Genomic DNA, 6,000 nt, shown 5'->3' with positions numbered 1-6,000 from the left:
GCTCCCTCTCGACAGCATCAGCTGCTGCCCAGCCGGCCCGTTCGGCTGCGGAGGCGGTGTCTGCATCCGCATCGTCCGCCTCCCTGTCAAGCAAAGCTCCTAAGGAACAAAGCTCATCTCAAGATGGGCAAACGAAAAGAGGAGGATACCATACCCTGCAACTACCGGGACCTGCCTCCGGCCACCGCCACGGCGCCTCTTGGCACCGCCTGCTCGCTGCCCGGCTGGAGGACCCGGCGCCGGCCGCTTAGAGGCCGGCCGGGAAGCTGTGGCACCCTTGCCCTTCTTCCCGGCTGCCTCGTCAGCAGCCGTCGCTCCGCCACCTTGACACCGGCCACGCGTCAGTAGTGGGCTGGTGACCTCCTCCACCTCATCGGAGTCTTCCTCGAAGGCTGCATGAGAACAGAATGAGGCTACCTCGTCGTCGTTCGTCCAGTCTGCTACGGCATGCCGCGTGTACTCACCAGACGGCTCGGTCCCTTCCGACTCCAGGGGATCTTCCGAGCCGGCGGAGGAGTCTGAGCGGGGCTCCATCACGCCCTCGTGCTCCATCTCGGAGGCGTCGGACACCTCCACATCAGGAGCAGGGTGACGGAGGGACCCCTGCAGGGTCTTGAACAGCTACAAAAAAGGAATTCAACCAAAGGCTCAGCAACGCCACCGGCTTCAAGACAAAACAACAGAGAAGAATGGAGTAAGGCTACCATCGGAGGTGGGTGAGCCCTGTTGAATGGGGACATCCCCCATGTCCATTCCCCGCCCTCATCCATGTGGGCGGTAGAGATCAGGTTCACCCTTCACGCTACAGCTCCCGCGGAAAACCTCTTGGTGGACAGCCGACATGGATCAAGCCGGCCGCTCATCTAGCAGACCAGATGTGGCCGCCTTTGCAGAGGCAGAGTCGGGCGCACCACCATGGTGGTGAGAAGGTCGCGGCCGAGGAGGCCGCTCTTCTCCAAGAAGTCGAGGTGGGCACAGATAAGCGCCACCTCAGAATGCGGCCTGGGAGTCTTCGCATCCCAGTTTCGCAAGTCGGGGGAGCAATGGCGAACGGGGCATGTTGAGGTCGTCCTGGGCCGGGTCGGCGCTCTTCACGTAGAAGAAACCCTTATGCCAATGCTTGATGGAGTCTTGCAGAGGCATCTGGGGGAAGCCGGACTTCAAGCGATGATGCACCAACGCGGCCCCGCACGGCGTCATGGGGCGCGCCCCCTTGAGCTTCTCCACCTCGGATTTCTCCATGGCGATGGACTGCTGCTTGAAGAAGAATAGGCTGCGCCACAGATCGACGCGAGGCTTGATCCCCACGAAGCCCTCGCACAGGACCACGAAGGCGGCTAGCTGTAGTATGGCGTTCGGCCCCAGATGATGCGGCTGCAGGCCAAAGAATTGGAGCCATTCGGCGAAGAAAGAGCTAGCCGGGAGCCCGAAGCCCCGGTAGAAGTGCTCGACGAAGACCACGACCTCTCCCGCGACAGGTGCGGGAGCGGTCTCAGAGCTGGGGAGGCGCACCGACACTTGGGAGGCCGGGGGCAGCAATCGATGGTGGCGAAGCGCCTCGATGTGCCCCTCGTCGACGTCGCTGCCCAACCAGGCCCCCTGTGAGGACGCCTTCTGCGCCGACGACTTCTTCGAGGAGGAACCGTCGGCCATGGCTGCGGGTGGCGAGAACTTGAAGTAGTCGGCGATGTCGCGACGGCGAAGATGAAGAAGACGAAGGGCGCGAGCTCTTCTTCTCAGGACGCAAGGAGGAAGAGAGAGCGGATGCAGGGCGAGAAGAGGGGGCGAATGGCCTCCTCGAAACCCTCGCGTCCCATTTAAACCCCCATGAAGCATCGTGGGGAGGGGATCCAGTGCGCACCGGGCCCCATTAATCCCGTGTATTACGGGCGGTAACGCTCCCCTAAGCCCAACCGCCGTGGAGTAAATCCATAGAGGATCTCCCGCGCGGAGGCCGAGGGGGCGTCGTGGCGGGACCCAGGGCCGAGGCCCGGTCCCGTCAGCAGTAATCGCCATCATTACGCCAGGCGGGGCCTGGCACGTGGCGTTCTTCGGGAAAGTTACGACTAGACCGAGGCGTCACTTCGAAGTCACCCGGTTTCGAAGCCGGCGTCCTTCGCCGCAAATAGCAGCCAAAATATCGAGACAAATCAACAAGCCGGTGAGGCCGCCCGCCCGCAGGCGGCAGACCTCGCCAGCTTCGGGGACTACTGTCGGGGGGATAACCCTAGTGTAGGCTCATCAAGCCTATTCCTTCATTTCCGGCCCAATGGACATGAACGTATGAAGATTCCCAAGGCCCAAGTCTTCTGGCAGGCTAGGCATCACCTGTCGACTAGAGGACGAGGCGGCCACCTTTCTGGCCGGCCACGCAACCCCTCCCGGCTAGAAACCTGGCAGCCTCCTCTTTGGAGCCGGTCTGGTCCCGCTAGCCGGACTGGGGAGGAGGCGGCCACCCTTAAGCCGGCTGGCCAAGCAGGCTAGCCGGCCGAGGATCACAAGTCACATCAGATCGTAGGTTAGGAAGAGACCTCACGATTAAAGGTAGCTACGCGTCAGCAAAGGTACAGGATCACGGCGCCCGGCAGGTACGAGCGTCGGCGGTCACGCCGCTGACCTACCCCAGCTCTGAGCCATCACCTAGCATAGTGTTGGATCGTCACACTCCCACTCCATTACTGCACTCGACGTGAGGAACAGTGGAGGCGGTCGTACTACCTGCCCATGAAGTATCTCGCGGGGCGACGCTTGATGTACATCGCGTGCTCGGCGTCAGCCTTACGCGAGAGCCCCATTGGCCAGCCGGCGGGTCCCACAGGCAATAGAGACCATGCAGTCGGCGGGCCCCTCATCGACAAGACAAGACCCTTGTGGGCCCCTGGCCATCCGGCGAAGCAGCCAGTCGGGTCCCACACTTGTACCCTTTATCCATATTGTAGGCCGCCGGGTTCATCTATAAAACCCCCCGGTCGCCCCCCATGCAAGGGGGCCGACCCTTCACCAGTCATTCAACACAACACATTCACCAACCACAGAGAGAGAGGTAGAGACGAGCCGGCTGCTCCCCTCTTCCTCCTCCCAACACAACTCCCGGAGCGACATTGTACTCTGTTCCTATACATCAAACACTCCGGCAGGATTAGGGGTATTATCTCTATGGAGAGCCCTGAACCTGGGTACATCGTGCGTCCCATGCGTGTACCAACCTCGTTCCCAGCGCCCACCTTTGTCCCTTCGGTTCTCACCGACTTTAGCCTACCTATGGCATATGTTGTGAGTATTCACCGACACATACTCCTAGGGGAAGGGTTGGTAGGTATAAACCATCGCGCGATCCCGACCGCCACGCAAAGGATGACAATCAATATACTAATCATGCTCAGATTTCATCACATAGCGGTTCACCATACGTGCATGCTACGGGAATCACTAACTTCAAAACAAGTATTTCTAGATCCACAACACCTTACTAGCATGACTTCAATATTACCATAACCACAACTCAAAACTAATGGAGATGAATCAAACTTCTCTAACTATTCAATGCACATGAAGGTGGAAGTTTTCGTATCCCTTTGGATAAATACCCCTTTTGAGACTACTTTCAAAGCATAGATCAACTACCAAACCACGCACCGCTGTGCTCTAAAAGATATAAGTGAAGCACATAGAGCAAGAGTATCTAGCTCAAAACATATAAGTGAAGCACATGTGAGCTGAATTGTCTACCAAAAGATATAAGTGAAGCTCGACAAAATCACGGTGAGTGCATGTCTCTCTCTCTAGGTGTGCAGCAAGGACGATTGTGACACAACAAAAATAAAAGACTCCTACGATACAAGACGCTCCAAGAAACAACACATGACATGTGGTGAATAAAAATATAGCCCCAAGTAACATTACCGATGGATTGAAGAAGAGAGAGGGGATGCCTTCCCGGGGCATCCCCAAGCTTAAGCTTTTACGACATCCTTGAATCTCTTGGGGTTCCTTGCGCATCCCCAATCTTGAGCTCTTGCCACTCTTTTATCTCTTTGTTCATAAGAACTTCACCCAAAACTTGAAAACTTCACAACACGAAACTTAAACAGAAACTCGTGATAACATTAGTACAAGAAAGCAAACCACCACTTCCTTAGGTACTGTAGCAAACTTAAATTCTACTTGTGTTGATGTTGGGTTACTGTACTTTCAATATTCCATGGCTAATACCCCCCGATATTATCCATAATTTCATCAAAATAATCAACCAACACAACAAAAACAGAATTTGTTAACAACAGACCAGTCTGTAGCAATCTGTATATTTCGTATACCTTTGGTACTTCAAAAATTCTGAAAAATTATGACAGTCTGAAGAATTTGCGTAGCAATCAGCAACAAAAAGAATCAACTCAAAAGCTCTTACAGAAAAAAAATGAAAATTCTTTTCGTGAGCAGAAAGTTTCTGTCTTTTCCAGCATGACCAAATGATCATCCCCAAGACTAATCATAACGGTTTTGCTTGGCACAAACGCAAAAAGAAACACAAAAAACACAATCATAACAGAATTATGGAAGTGTGGAAAACACAAAACAGAAAGAAAAAGGATAGATTCGTTGGGTTGCCTCCCAACAAGCGCTTTTGTTTAACGCCCTTAGCTAGGCATTGAATGATGCTCTCACAAAAGAATTGAAGCACAACGAGAGCATCCTAAAGCATGTGAAAATCACATCTAAGTCTAACATACTTCCTATGCATAGCCATTTTGTAGGAACACAGATTGTCAAGACAACCAATAGTTGCCATATGCAAGGAAGAAGAAAGAGACAATAACAATCTCCACATAACGAGAGGTAATTTGGTAACATCAAAGTTTCTATCAAAATATTTTCCTCTCTCATAGCAATTACATGTGGGATCATATTCGAATTCAACAATATAGCTATCCCATAGGATATTCTTTTCATGATCCACATGCATGCAAAGTTGATGCTCATCAAAAATAGTGGGATTATCATCAAATAAAGTCATGACTTCTCTAATCCCACTTTTTGTTGCAAATATCATATTCATCATGAGGTTTGAACAAAATTTCAAGATCATAAGAAAGATCATCACCCCAATCATGATTATTGCAACAAGTAGGGGACATAGCAAAACTAGCATCCCCAAGCTTAGGGTTTTGCATATTTTTAGCATGATTTTCACTAATAGAATTTATAGTGAAACCATTGCAATCATGCTTTTCATCCAAGGAGCCCTCGTGAATCACTTCATAAGTTTCTTCATCACGATTTTCAGATTCACGCAACTCAAGCAAAACTCCATAGAAATAGTCAATTGCCCTCAACTCACTAGCAATTTGTTCAACAATAGAGGGTCTCTTAAAGAGACTAGCTAGTGGATGAGGATCCATATCACTAGATTTTCAGCAAGCGAAGATGCAAGCATATTGAAGGCACATGGCACACAAGCGAACAGAAAGCAAGCGAGAGAAAAGGGTGAATGAAAAGGCAAAATAAAAAGGCAAACGAAAAAGGCAAAGGAGAAAGGCAAATGAAAACGGCAAAGGAGAAAGGCGAAATAAAACGGCAAATGTGAAGTGGGGGAGAGGAAAACGAGAGGTAACTGGCAACAAAAGTAAATGCAAGAGAAGAGTTTGTGAGACCTACTTGGATAGATCTTGATTTCTCCTCCCCGGCAATGGCGCCAGAAATACTTCTGATGTTTGTTGTGTAACCCTTGCAACGGCGCCAGGAAATAATTGTGTCGACGGCACCAGGAATCCTTCAGCTACGGCTACGCCTTAAGGGACTTCCTCGACAAGTATGCAAAGGATTTCCCTTGTGGCCTTGGAGCCTTGCATTGGTGTTCCCTCGAAGCGGAAAGGGTGATGTAGCACAGCGACGGTAAGAATTTCCCTCAGTTTGAGAACCAAGGTATCAATTCGGTGGAAGAGTATCTCAAGATCCTGCACAAACACAAAAACTTGCACCCAACACTATGAAGGGGTTGTC

Source organism: Hordeum vulgare, chromosome 5H (assembly GCF_904849725.1).
Source record: "Hordeum vulgare subsp. vulgare chromosome 5H, MorexV3_pseudomolecules_assembly, whole genome shotgun sequence".
NCBI lineage: Eukaryota > Viridiplantae > Streptophyta > Magnoliopsida > Poales > Poaceae > Hordeum > Hordeum vulgare.
Note: the sequence above shows the minus strand (reverse complement) of the source record.